At 39.5% G+C, this 15,322-nt stretch overlaps 1 protein-coding gene across 1 annotated transcript in view; it reads right to left on the bottom strand.

Moving 5' to 3' along the window:
- The window catches only part of smpd3 (sphingomyelin phosphodiesterase 3), a 65,409-nt gene extending 51,569 nt beyond the window's left edge, over positions 1 to 13,840 (bottom strand). Inside the window, exon 1 of the mRNA XM_079346635.1 lies at positions 13,625 to 13,840. The gene's annotated coding sequence lies outside the window, so the exon portion shown is untranslated. The remainder of the gene's footprint in view (positions 1 to 13,624) is intronic.
- Positions 13,841 to 15,322: the final 1,482 nt, after the last annotated feature.

Here is a 15,322-nt window from a genome sequence, read left to right as displayed (position 1 = left end):
ACTTCAGAAGCTTAGCTTGTGGCCTCTTTGGGTCAAAAATAAAACTGGAATCTATCTCATAATTATATTCCAGAAATGTTGAAATATTCCTTTAATATAGTTTTACATCCACATGAGTTACTGCTTTACCATTTAAATGAAACCTACAGTTACATAACCTACTGACCCAAGTGAGTCAGATATAAGCAGTTTCTCTAATGCACCCTGATGCCATCACAGGGATGACAAGGATGTATGAAGTATTACAGGTTAAGGGCTTGCTGAGCTGAAGATTAACTCTTGGATTTATCTTTGAGCAGGTTCATCCTACTCTTCAGTTCAAATGTATTCAGAGGAATGAATGGATCAGGATTTTCTTGAAATGTTTTTTTTTCATTAATATTATGTAATACAGAAAGAGATACTGAAATGACTTCTTCTACACAGAGATTGTATGTTCTACTAAATTAACTACTAAAAGCGATTGATTAAAGCATGTGATTGTGTTGTAAAGTGCATCTATGGGTTGCATGTTACACCCTGTACCACAATGGGATTGCTAAAGCCCTAAAACTGTTTTATTTTTAGGTCCTTACTTCATGTCCCATACAGATTTCCCCGAGGGACCAAAAAAGTCATCTTGAATTATGAATCTTGGGATGCTCTGTAATCCTTGCCTTCATCTGATGTTACTACAATGTTAAGAGCGAATGATGTGGCAGGGAAACAGCTCTGGCCTTGAATTCAGCAGTAAATATACAGACTTATATGATAAACATGGGGCCAAATAAAGACAGTTTATTAAAGATTACATATGCTGATCTCTGAAGAACACCTTTGTGCAAAATCAAATGTCTCGCCTTGATCTTTGTGAGCCCGCTAGAAGACTAAAAAGACAATCTTTGGGCTAAGATTCAGCTTCGATTATGACCGATCTCACGAGAATGTGGTGATTTTATTTATGGATGTAAATGTAGCAAATATTTAAACCCAAACATATAACTCAAATATGTATATAAACAAGCCTGCCTGAATTCGTTGGTAAAATGTGCCTGTAATGCTTTTTCAGAATTGATTGTAGCACAAACCCACTTTCTTGTTTTACTGTATGTTATAATGAATTTTGTTTTTGTTAATGTGGCGTGAATTCTGTTTTGGTTTTGTTGACTTTAATTCAATGGTTTGGATCAAAGACTTCAATCCTCAGAATTCATGTACCATTTAATCCTGCTGGTTCTGCCAGTGATCTACAGCGGGTTTTCTGGTTATTTTTAATGTTCCCACATAATTATTTGCACATGTGTAATATTGGGTTTGAGTTGCAGCTGACAGATGCAGGAGCCTGTGTTGAATGCAGTAAGTCAGAAAGCTATGGACCACAAGCTGAATATCTAATACATTTGCAAAGGATGCATTCGAAGATTTCGCCTAGACGAATATTACATTTGATCGGGTTGCCATTTGATCCTTTTTTGAGAAACATTTGGTATAAAACTAAAACACAAATCTTAACACAAATCAGAGAAGGACCAGACTTTTCTGGCTGAGTTGGCCCTATTGCTTACCTAAGCAGGACTTGCGTGCAGTTTGTATGCATCTACAAATATTAACTATTAAAATTTACTGTAAGTATCAAAAAGATTTTGTATTCTTTTTTCATTCCCAAAACTAGTGGTTAGTTCACACGCTCCATGTACGGTGACTAGAGGCTGTAACATATGACCTCTGTGATGTCATTGCCCACTCTCTCTCGCCGTGATTTTTGACTGTCCACTGTCTTTAAATAAAAGGATAGGATAGGATATTACTTTATTGATGCCCAATGGGGAAATTCGGGCGTTACAGCAGCAGCAGCAGTGCAGAATCAAAACAAAAAGTCAAAAAACCCAATAAAAAGCATAAAAGGCCAAAAATAAGCCTTAAAAAGAGTCGCATAATAAGGCTGTATTTTTAAAATCATAAACCCTTTTCAACTAATTGTACATTTTTCAAACACTAAAAAAGAATTCTTATGTCAAAAGTAATAATTTGAACTACCAACAAAAGGAAATATGAAATGCAAAGAGAGCTCGCAGCCTGTAGCTAAGCCCAAAGGCATGAGTCAGAAGTGGGGCTCGTGTTTTTTTTAATCTAGTGCGTAAGTGACTTCTGGGAATTTTGGAGCCAGCCACAAGCGGACAATCGACAAACTGAAGGATTTTAAACTTCTGCATTGGCTTCATTTTCAACATCGGAGGTTGCTGCTTGGTGCCGCTGGGATAATTTATAATCCTTTAAGTAGTGTGACAGATCTTTAATGATTTACCATCTGTGTGACTTAACTACTCTTATCTAGTCTGTAAGAGGTTCTAACTTGGTGAGACAACCCATTAAAGCGGGGGCTGAAGTCTGACAGACTGAGCAACAGGTCTGCTGTGGCCAAATGACACTGGGTCTGGCTCCATACAGTCGCTGTTCCTTCTGTTTGTTGAGTCTGTTTTGTACCCCACAAAATCAATGCTGCCAGCTGAACTCACTGCCTCTGTTACATTTTCAACATTTCTAATCTACTCATCAATAAAAACACTTTGAACCCACCACATAGAAGGCTGAGAATAGAAGAGAGAATGAGGAGGAAGCGGATAATCAGGTTAACATGCAGCACAGAGCTGCAGCCCACCATGCCTTGATGTCATTTTTAACCTCAGCACCTCACTAATTACCGTACAGTGCCGCCTCTCGCCCTCTCTCCCCCACCGCTCCTCTCTCATCCTCCTCGCTCACTGAGGTCAGAACAAGGCCTTTAGACCATGCAGGTAATGACAGACTTTGTGTAGCTCCAGAATGACAGTGTGGTCCTCACATGTACCCATTTGTTTGAGTTTCATCCCCATTATCAGAGTGTGGCCAGTTCTGCATGAATAGCTAAACCCATATGGTTCAGTTTTATCAACCACATCTGACACACAAACAGGACTCCACCCAAAGCACCTATTTTCTGCCCCTAGACAAGATGTGGATTAAAGAACAGTGGGCACCTCCAGGGCAGGCAAACTGGCACTACAGATACAACTGCAGCTGATGTGTGTACACCAAGCTCAAAATACCAAAAACAATCAGAAACAGTCAGGAAGATGGTGTATATGATTTAATCAGGTGAAGGGGGTTAATGACTGACAGCACACACACGAACAGATTCTAAATATAAACCTCAGACTGGAAGATTAAGTCAACCAAACCAAAATCCTGTCTGTGTCCTCTCAGCAGTGATAAAAACAGAACCAGCGGTGGAAACATAATCTCTCCATGCTCACACAGTCGGTTCACACTGACCTGCCAACAACAGCAAGCAGGAAATCAACCCCCTCTTCATCCCTAAATACACACACACACACACACACACACACACACACACACACACACACACACACACACACACACACACACACAACAGCTGTCCAGCCTGAAATGTAGCTTTACAGCGATGTACATGTTTTGTATAAATTGACTATAGTCTTGTTTAAAAACGGTTCATGCTAATCTAATTGAGCTGGATTACAGAGAGGAAGTGTTTTCTTTCCAAATCTTTCTGCAAAAAAAACAAAAAACATTTGTGGATGTGGATGCTGTTATTGTGGTCAGTTCTCCGTAGTGGATCAAAGCAAGTAAAAGTAACACAATCTATCAGTAAGATAATTTTTAGATGGTGAGTTATTTAAAGAACTATTTACATTTCCCATAATTCAATAAAAAAGGTTAATTGAAAGCAAATGTGCCCCATTCTAAGATCTTCTCTTGTATCCATTTAAACTTAGTCAACCTCACCCATTGTGTCTCATGTTTTTATTCATTCATTTTGTAAAAGGACCTTGTACAGTATTCAACTAACTTTTGCCAGAGTTAGCTTAGAGCTAGTTTGCAGTATTTGTATTAGTAGACTTACTCTCAGCAAATATAGAAAATCTTAACAGCAAATATTTTAAAATACACACTTACATTTATCTAGCATTCATTCACTCAGGGATACATAGATATGTTCTTTATTTCAGATATTTTCTCTATCTGGGAGCTTATCAGTAGACTTTGGAGATCCTCCATTCGCATAAACAGACGTCACTGATGATTTACCCCGCACACATCTTCTATGAGAATGTGGCTTGAGGTTTTGTATGCTGTGGATCTTCTCAGTAGTAAATCAGACATGAAAGATGACATGTTTTTAGACTTGAGACTCATTTGTCTTCACTCGTCTGCCAGTCCATAAATCAGCAGAATGAAACATTTAAAACTAGTTTACAGGGTTACTGCCTTGCCAGGCACTGGAAGTTGGAGAGCTCGGCAAGATAAAAAAAGGGAAAATGTGCATGCAGCACACTCTCACCCACATGCAGACACAGCATTAGTAGTGAGCAGGACTGGGAGGAGACCAGTTCATTCAACGGTCACAGTACCTTTTCTTGTCCTCTGTGTGCACGGTTACATTTATAATACAGACAGAATAGGAGAGATTGTGTGTGTGAGAGTTTCTATGTAGTCTACTACTGAATGTATGACGAATAAGATGATTAATATAATCTCCTCTATGTGTCACAGAGCACAAGTGAGGTTATGTGTATACACTATACATGTGCACTTACAGTCCCTGCTGTGAACGTTGACCTTGGTAATGTTGTCTCCTCTCTCTTTTTTTTTTTTTTTTTACTTTGCTTTAGCGTTTACATTTTTCTCTCTATTTGAACAACCATTATAGGATGTTTATAATTTTTGCAACTCCCCCCCCCCCCCCCCCCCCCCCCCCCCCCCCACCCCCCCCCCCCACTGTCATCCTGGAAGTGTGCTTACCCCTGTGAGCTTTATTCTACAAAGCCGGGGGATTCTAAGGCAGCAGCTTTAGTTGGTGTAAGCATAACTTTTATTCAAAAGCCTTGAGTGAGTGTATGCATGGCAGCAGTAGAATTTGTTTAGATATTTGAATCATCTGGCAACCTCCTCTTTCAGAAGATGCTCACTGTCTGTCTGTCTAACACCTCTGGGATATTTTTTTTTGCTTCTAAAGTCACATTCTGTGCGGCACAACTGTTTGTGATGTGAAGCGGTTATATTGTGCTCCCATTGTTCATAAGCGATAGTCCCCCCCTCAACAATCTACCACATGTCATTCACCACTCTCTCATCCAACTTTCCGTCTCTATTCATCTGTCCATTGTGCTACTCTACAATAAAAACATGAAAAAATCCCCTACATTATTTTTTTTAAAAAGTGTAAAAGTGACTGACAGAGAACTCAATCAGACCCAACAGATTGCTACTTTTTAAGAAATGTAGAACAAAAGGAAAAGGAAAGTAAAAAGTGTTAACCTTGTGATTTTGACATAATGTAAGTTGTACTGCTGTACCCTAAAATCTGCAACTCCGACATGTTTAGCGATATCACAGAATATGACAGAGCTACTGATGGAGATGGATGATGGAGAGCTACCATTGGTTCATTTTCATTGCTCTGCAGAGAAAATGTCACTGATTGATCATGCGTTAATGTGAGTAAGTAAAGTGATGAGGTGAGACAGCATTGGCAAAGTCAGCTGAACAGCTTCCACCTGGAAAAATCAATTAGCCTTCTCAGTATATCAAACAGAATAAGTGCAAAATGTTTAACTCATGAACAACCTATCAGATAAGATATCACATATCCAGCTGGATATAACACAGTACAATTAAAAGAAGAATGTGCATAATTTTAAACGTAAATAGAGCAGAAATTGAGTACATCTTGTGTAATTGTCTTGCTGAGTCATGACTGTTTACAATGACCGAGAAGCGCAAGCTTCTCTAGCTGCAACAATAACAACAGCTAGAGAAGCTTAAGAAGGATAACATACTCTCTGCTTATTTTAATTGAGGGTTTGTAGATCACAGTCGCTCCGTGTACATTTATCTGAAACCATAACTTACTACAATTGAACATTAAATTACGAACATTAGCCTGCTAACACAACAATGAAGGTCCCAGGCAATTGAAGCTCAAGCCAAGGACAATTTTGTCCATCACTTGGGAATGACTCCATGATGTGAACAGGTGGAGGTGTGGCGCTGGGCTCACTGGAGGAGAGCAGAGGATTCTTTAAAAGAGCAGTTTGTTTCGATTTAATGCAGGTGCTCAAGTGCGACATCTACTGGGATAAAAAAGTCGAACATTTGAGTTCTTTGAGACATTTTTTTCATTTTCTTCACAAACCAAATAAAATATAATCTCTTCGTTAACAGATTTAACACGGCTGCTTTTGTCTTTCATGTTCCTTGTAGAACAAACATGACTAGGATTCAGACTGAAACATCTATCGTGTTCTTTGAGTTATTTGCCAAAGCTAAAATAAACTCTAACCAAAATGACATCACACGAGAAACGAGCTTTAAGTAATGGATTCTGCTTTTCTTCGTACAATGTAAAAATCAAGTGCTATAGAGTTTAGAAGACATCCACCCAGGCTGCCATGCTGGCAGAGTCTGTGCCAACATGGCAGCCTGAGTGGATGTAGGGAGCTGGTTAGACAGATGGAGGATACAGAGAAGACGGGAGTTTGGCAGAGAGATGGGGTAGAGAGAGAGAGAGAGACGTAAAGGACACACGCCCACATGATGGTAGGATGAAACCATGAGGTCCATGCTTAGAAGAAATGAGAGAGAGGGGAGTGAACAGGGTGGAGGAGAGATGGCAAGTAAATGTTGATACATGGTCTGCTCTTTAATCAGCTTTACAAGGTCTAATTAAGGCTGCAGTAGTCGTATGCTCTAATCATATAGTCCATCTACATGCATATATAAATGTATCTATTCCTCCTGCTAAACACAGCCTTAGGCTGGAACACTCCCTGACCTTGACGTCCAACTCATTATGTTGGTTAGTCTGTACTGCTTTGTCCCAAATGTTATATTCACAAAGCAAGGGCAAACACCAAAATGATTGGGTGAGTTCTTTTGACATCAGAACACAACATTTTTACTTTTCTTTTGCAATTTCTGGACATGTCTGGCAAATTATTATGATCCACAACAGAATTATGGCAACACCCAGCAGCATCATAGGCTCCATTTATTTGGGCGTCAATTATTTGTATTCCTAAATGTAAGAGGAATTAGGGTTTAATTCATTACAACCCTGCCATAACACATATCTAGTGAGAAGAGGGGGGGGGGGGGGGGGGGGGGGGGTTAATCAGATATCAGAATTGAAATGCCAAGAAAATGGTAAATAAACTTCCCCCTTTCAGTTAACACTGGATCAGAAAAAAACATTGTTTTTTTAAGATTTGCTTTTTACCAAAAAGTGACAACAAAATATTGTTTTACTCCAATGTACGTGTGTTTGTCGTGAGCTGGAGAGAAGGAATATTTAGCCTATAGATTAGAATTTAAAAAAACTGGATAAAGAAAGGAATTTGTTGGTTTATGTAGATGTGTTTTAGCTATTCTTGACAAAAACAGTCTATCTATATGTTCAGTACTGAAAGTAAGTTGCAAGAATAAGTAAATCAATGGTTTGGACGAGGTTGAGCACAGTCATTGGAAACAACTGTTGTTAACCCAGAAATGCCCCCATAGCCCTGACTTATATTTACATTTCTCTTTGGACAGAAAAAGAACAGAGGTGCATGTTTATAAGTTTAAGCTTCAGACATGTTGGAAGGTACATTTAAGATAACTTAAATATGATAAATAACTTAAGATAAGTCCTCACATCAAGCAGGGCTGTATATCCAGACTGCAGCTCTAAAGATTTATCCAGTTTTTGGACGATGACAATTTTAATCCAATACACTGTTATCACATTAATATACTATCTTTACACGCTTCACTTTTAACTCTCCTGTTTCTCACCCTCTTCTTTCTCTTTGTATTCTGTCGTTGTATTGCTTTTAATAAATTAGTTATTGGACTCGTTTTTCCAGCATTGCGACCCAACCAACAGTTCACTGTAAAATCAATGAACACAATCTCATCTTTTCAACAAATCTAGAAGTGCTTATGGGATATCTAGAGCCTCTATGGAAACATTTATTTTAATTAAATTGCTTCTTTTGCAGTGCTTACTGTACTGTACACACCAACATGCTGACCAGATGCGGCCGTAAGTAGGCCGTCCTGACAAAACGTGGAGGATCAGGGTGACAGTCCTATGAAATAGCTAATCCCAGAGGCATGTCTGTCTGTCTGATCTGCTCAGCCTGGAGCTGACAGACCCCATGTCACCAGACCTCGATCGCCACGTTTGGCAGGCAGAGGAAAACTGTCCTATGAGAGGCTGGGGAATTTCACTCATTTTCGCTTTGCACAATAAATTGTGTTCTTGAATAATAACACCTGATGGCAGAAGCATTTTAAGCACTAATGCTGTTCTTTGAACTGAGGTTAGCTTTTTGGATTAATAAAAAAACATATTTTTTTCTGTGTAGCAACAGAAAAGCTCTCAGAGTAAGTATGTGACTGACAGATTGGTTTCGACGCAAACTTATTGCTTTGATATGTTTAAGTTCCGGTTTTTGAGTGCAGGCCTTGTGTTTTGCTAAAACCTGAAAAAAGGATCCAGAGCTGCTATACAGGAAAGGTCACACTGGATGAGGTTTATGCAGATTAAGCTTGACTTGAATGTCCTATCCATTGAAAACCACCATTTTGTGTTCGCCAATGGGATTTGAGCTTTATAGGAAAGAGAAAACAAAGACTGACCCAGGGCATAACATTTCTATGCCATCCTCATGTGACATGATTCTAATAAAGCTTGTTTTGATAGAGTCAGCCACGGCAGACACATTTCACACCCTGTTTGTCTCTTCACGGTTTGAAATGAAAAAGAAAGAGTCACAGGTATAACACATCATTAAAGGTTAGCAGTGGCTGATTCAAAAACAGCAGGACTCCACTCTGCCGTCCACAGACCTGTCTCTCATCTCTGCAGTAGACCTCTCAATGCCTCGCAATGTAACAAAGTGTGTTCACAAACGATTTAGTAAGTGGTAGCTTTGGTTATGGTTTTGGTTTGTCAGACCTTGTATCTAATAGGAAATGTAACCTTCCTAATGTTTCCAGCTCATGTGACAACGTCCACTTTTAAAGCCTTGCAGTTTGAAGTCTCAGCACGCAAACACAAAACAGAATCACAGTATCCTTGTTGAAGTTCAGCTTAAAGTAGAAGTGACGTGAGAGGCTGATTTTCTCATCATATCTGGCTAATGGTGGATCTGCTTGTCTACGAGCATGTAGAGGAGGTTTGACTATGTGTTAACTGGAGTCTGAAGAGTTCCTGAGGAGCTATGGAAGTACGCAAAAAGAGTTCTGGGGAGTTCCAAGCCATTTGACCAATTTCCTTTTTTTTCCTCAGTTCATTACATATGAATGCTGTTCCTACTCTAATCCTTTCAAATATGGCACAAATATGATGCTGTGGGTTCTCTCCATTGTGATTTATTCATGCTAACTCATGAAACATACAGAAGCTAGGTCTCTCACATAATTTCAATTTCAAAACCTGAACAGTTATATATAAGTTTAGCCAAAGCAGACCAGTTCACACTGCAGACACTATTATTCACTAAAGGCTAAAACGGTTTTGTATAGTTTCAAATCTTTGTTACAAACTGAGCTTAAGACTGGAGCAGCAATTTACCAATCAGCAGATTTTTGAAAAAAAGATTTCACTCTTCAATAAAGAAGATTCTAAGCAGAATGAAACGAGTGAGCAAATGATAAAGATTTGGAGGTCTACGCCAAGTTTTTCATGCTAAAACTGTATCAAAAATTACAAAAGAAAAAATATTTAAAAAAGGAAAACCAATCAAAGTGGCCTACTTTGTTTTAAAAATGTATTATGTCCTAATTTATTTGAAAATTGAAGTGGGGGTACGCCTTCAGAGGTTTATGAATAAAATGTTCCATATACATCTAAAAGACAGAGGGGCTTTGTTGTCATCAATTAATCCAGATGTCATCCCCTTTATATAGCCATTGCCATTAAATATTTCTAATGCATTTCAGAATTCCCCTGAAGTCTTACTGAGCGTGTTCACACATGCATCTCAAAGTGGTAAACTATCCAGACCCCCTGTCTCAAGACACAGAGGAGGTAAGCAATGATGCAAAAACGAATGATGAAGAAATCCAATATTCTGATGACAAATGTTACCGTTATATAATTGCTTCACTGCAGTTTGATTATATGCACAGAGATCGCACCAGTGGTGTGCCGGTTGCAGGATATAGACGTCATTACTTGCCCTATTTGCTTATTGTGAATTATCCTTAATATTTTTACTGAGCTCGACTTCATGCAAAAAAATAAACCCAGGGTTTGGCTTGAAACATTTTGTGTGAAATAGAGCTTTTTGTGTCGACACATGGAAGCCCTGTTATTTGAGGGAGTTTTCAGGATTTTTGTGCATGTGCTAAAACAGCACAACCGTGTCAGTACTCTTTGGGATGATGGAAAAAAACGTTGAACAAATACGTCTATTAAAACTACAGTCTTACACAGTACTGTAGATTGTTAACTATTAATGAGTGTTACTGATGTTTATCTGACAGCATTCAGGTAGAGAAACTAGATCCTGTAGATCAGGTGTCGCTCTGGACAAGGACCTGCGGGGGAGCCCCAACTTGCCTGTCAGATCAACTCAGCCACCTGCCTGCTCTGTCATGAACAGAAACCCAGTCTGATATCCAGAGGTCTGTTTGGAGCGTGTGGATAGAGAGCGAGCTTGGCGGTTGACCTTTTTTTCCAACAACAGAAAGGCCAGTGGATGTGGGGGGTCTATGAAAAAACCTTCAGCTTAGATGAAACTCAACTGCAATTCTCTTTTGTGATTTAAAGGCACAGGACAAACCGAGGCTGCATGAATCCATCCATCAATCGATAGCCAGTGCCCATCACATAGAATAATGTTTATATTCGGATAAAATGTGTATGCCTCAGGGTCTTTTTTTGAGACATTGAAACTGTAATCTCCCATCATCCAGTGAGTTTGATAAAGACACCAGGCTCGTCATTTGCTAAATTACACATCCAAAAACCTTACACTTCAAAAAAAAAAAAAAAAAACCTCAAACAGTCCCAGGCTCATCAGAGAGCTCTAGATGACATTTTTAATAGGAAATTATCAGGTGATGATTAAACCAATCAAGCAGGCAAATTAAGAGATGTAAGCCAGTCTGACAAGGTTATAGTCTCAAGATTATGTTTTAAGATGTTGACATATTGTGAAGCCTTCTGGCTCTTTTGGCAAGTTGGTCTAAAGCCAAGAATGTTGTTGAATGAATCCCAGCATCAAAGGCAAACATGTTGTATTTAGCACAGGATTACTCTAATACAGAGATGATTGGGTAACTGTGAGAAGTGTTTGGCTAACGGCCCAGATCTAAAGCCACAGGGAGAAGAACTGACTACGATAAAAACTAAAAGAAGAAAGAAAAAAACCAAGTGCCTAGACTCAAAACCTATACCTCATGTACGTTTGCAGCCCTGTCAAGATGTCAGCAATGTCACCTTTCACATATCTGCCTGCATGCTAAAATGTCAAGATGTGTTCACATCAGAGTGCACAGCCAGCTCCAGATGCACCATGTGAGCACCCAGATGGTCTGCACCTCACCAAGACCGACAAAAAGTTCAAAAGATTCTGTAACTTCCTCAACATCCAGAATGCAATTACCGACTTTCTTCTTGTACACTGATATGTTATTAAAATGACTGAATATGTTGGAGAATCTGATAAACATGAGACTCATAAAGTTTGGTACAGGAGTTTGGCGCGTTGCTGTATAATGACAAAAGCTTCACAGCGAACATCCTCCTATTAGCGGTCTCAATTCTGGGTCGGGTGCTTCCCTATATTTATTGGTGCTGTAGCTTTTAGCACTGGTCTTAGCAATGGTCACTGAAAGTGTGTGTTAAAAAAGTAGACATTTATGAAGCGGGAAGGGTTTAATAAAAGATGTCCTTGAGTTGTGTTATGGGAAATGTAGGATTGAGCTTTTTGGAATCTGATCTATACTAGGAACTGAAGTTAGTATATTACAATATTTGCTTCTTCGATTCAAGCACTTCCTTTAAAATCTACTGTATTAATTAGAGGTGTACTGAAGCAGAAAACGTATAAAAGGTATTAATGTCTAAAGTGGAGGGATTCTTCTTTTATGATGAATGGGTCAACCTAATGGATATCATGAGACATTAAAACTGATATATGGCTGTGGGTTTGATGTAAGGCTCATTTTCACATAGAGCCAAGGCAATAGAAGAAAGTAGAAGGACAACATGACAGGGGAAGTACATAAAAGGAAGGAGACGAAAGAGAGGGATTAAATAAGAGAGAAGGACCCTTATCAGGTGAGCGTGGTGAATTTAAAAAAATGAGAGGTGGGAGGGTGCAAAGATAGAGAGTAGAGTAGAGGGGAAGAAGCAACAAGAGCGAACAAGGGGTTGAGAAAGAGAGAGGTGAAAAAGAGATCAGGGAAGGAGAAGGAAAAAAGAAAAGACCCAGCAGGGAGAGAAGAGGGAAAGACGAGGAGGAGAGGAACGAGAAGAAAGGGCAGGAGTTAAGAGCAGGGAGGAGAAGGACACATGAAAGAAATAGATCAAGAGGAGAGGTGGAGATCAGAGAAGACAATTGGAATAAAAATAAGGAAAGGAGAAGAAATGGATTGATGGGAGAGAAAAAAAATGAAAGAGCAAGGGGACTGAATCAGAGGAGCTGAGGGAAAAAGAGAGAGGAGAGCACAGCAATAAAATACAAATAGATGAGGCATAGAAGAAACAAAAGGGGATGGAAGAAAAGTGGAGGGTGAGAAGGAAACAAGACAGGGAGGCAGGAATAAGATGAGAAAACAAGAATGGGAAACAGCAGTGAGAGAAGGGGAGAGGCCAGCAGTGCCACACCTAAATGTACACAAAAATTTAAAAAAAGCCACTCCCAACAGAATCACAGTCTCATGTACTTTCTCACACAAGCTGTGATGCAGCAGCCTAACTGGCCAGTCCCAGTATGTCTCTTGCTTTAAACCAGTAAAACCACAAAACCACCACAGTGGGTCAGTCAACTGGAAACACAGCATAGACAGTATAGAAGTGAAAATAATTTGTGTGAGAATAGTAAAGGGATGTCCTTTAGTCTGGGAGCGGTGACTATTGATGATGAGATTTGTGTTTTCTATTTAGTTGCATTGATTTGCTGTTTGTAGAGAGACCGCGAGAGAGAGAGAAAGAGCTAGAGGGAGAGAGAAAGAGAAAAGCAGAGAGAGAGAGAGAGAGAGAGAGAGAGAGAGAGAGAGAGAGAGAGAGAGAGAGAGAGAGAGAGAGAGAGAGAGAGAGAACCGACAGAGACGAGAGGGAGATTCTCTGACCATTGAGTCATGCAAATGCGAGTCAAATGTTTTACCTCAGGCGGGCACAGAGTAAGAATTAGGCGCGGCTGGAAGCCTTGCCACAGTGGACACACACGGGCTAATAATTACCCACAGCAGTGAAACAGCCTATAGCCTATCTGGAAGCTTAAATGTGTGGGCTACTACTTACCTCACTTATTTATTTATTCGCTCTTCCAGCCAAGTCAAAGGGGGCAAGCACCTCTCCATATCCGACAATTTACACAGAGAATAATAGACAAAAGATGTAACTTACTTGTTGGAAATGTCCCTCAGCTGAGCTTCTGACGATGTGTAAACGGAGCTGTTCGTTTTGGATTTGTGTCTCTGTATCTTCACGTATTGAGCGCTAATTAACGAGCTCTGAGGAGGTGAAATCCAGCTGACGGGCGCCGACAGAAAGAGCGTGTATGCAAGCGAGCGACTGTCTGAAACCGACTGAGAGGCGAGCAGAGGCGAGGAGAGTTGTCTCTTCAGCACCACACCAATTTGAACAGCTCCAAGTGACGTCACTGCCTGGCTACGACGCCACGCCCACTCATCTATCACCACCTCCGGGAAGACGATGAGAGAGAGAGAGAGAGAGAGAGAGAGAGAGAGAGAGAGAGAGAGAGAGAGAGAGAGAGAGAGAGAGAGAGAGAGAGATTTTATGGTTGTATCATGTTGAAATATTTCTTGTTATATTTCTACGTCAAAAAATAGTGTACAATGGTCATCAAAGCACAATACACACCATCATGCATTGACTCTAAGACTGACGACAAGAGTGACTAGCAGGAACATTAAATGAAGTCACTAAATGATGACACTAAATTTAGATTTTTTTGTGAAATGTACTGCTTTATCTGCTTTATGTAAAATCTGCTGCCAGGGGCTCACAATAACACAAGAGGATGTCCTGGCAGGTGGGGAACCATGGGAGTGATTCTCTCTACATCAATGAGCAAGGCATTAACAACAAGGTACTCGTCATCAAGTCTTTAAACAAGTAAAAGTGTCGTCCAGTTAGTTCTATTATTTCACAACTGTCCTGTTTAACGTTGCAATTAACTGTAATTACTCACACCTGTCTGAATATTTATTTCACAAATTATGTTTACCTCTAGTCTATTTATTCCTACAAATGGAAATTATTTTATGAACATTGGAGTACAAAACAACCCTCACAATATTAGCAACATGAATTGTTGGTGTAAAGAAGTAACATTTGATGAAGGTTACAGTATTGTCATTCCAGAACATAATGTAGGAACATGCTGTGGAGTGAAATAGGTATTGAAGTGATACAACAATAAGATTTGATCAAAATAAATGATAAGTGTATCTATAGACATAAGACAACAGTGGAAAAAATACTCCCAGGCAAAGACAAGTTTACTGGGAGTAACAGGCTGTGGCTCAGTTGTGAGTCAGGCTTGTTTAACCAAATTGTTGGGGGTTCGATCCTCAGCTACTGCAACATGTCCAATGTTTCCTTGGGGAAAACACTTAACCTGTAGTTGTTCCTGCTGCTTCATCAGCAGCACATGTATATGAATGAGATTTGTTATTTCTGATGGCCACTTTAGAGCGCAAACTGCACCTGCAAAGAGGTAGGTGTGACCTGCGGTGTAAAAGCATTTTGAACTTTGAGCTCTACTCAAGTCTATTTAAAAGGGACACCGGAAATCAGAAGGTCTTCAGGTTTTATAACAGTTTCTTAGGATGTTCATGATCATTTGAACTGAATCAACTGTCAACATCCACACAACACAACAGTACAAAAAACACAATATAACAAAACAATAATTAAAATAAAATAATTTAAATATTTAAAATGTCTTTACATTTGAAAACCTGATTTGTTACTGTAGTATGAAGGCTTATTTTGGATATGACACATCTGTTGACTATGTCCGAAAACATGGTCAGATGCACCTTAAAGATGCACTTTATTAATTTTTTTTTTTTCAGT

Source organism: Symphodus melops (genome assembly GCF_947650265.1).
Source record: "Symphodus melops genome assembly, chromosome: 6".
Classification (NCBI taxonomy): Eukaryota; Metazoa; Chordata; class Actinopteri; order Labriformes; family Labridae; genus Symphodus; species Symphodus melops.
The sequence above is the reverse complement of the archived record's forward strand: the minus strand, read 5'-3'. Positions and strand labels throughout refer to the sequence as shown.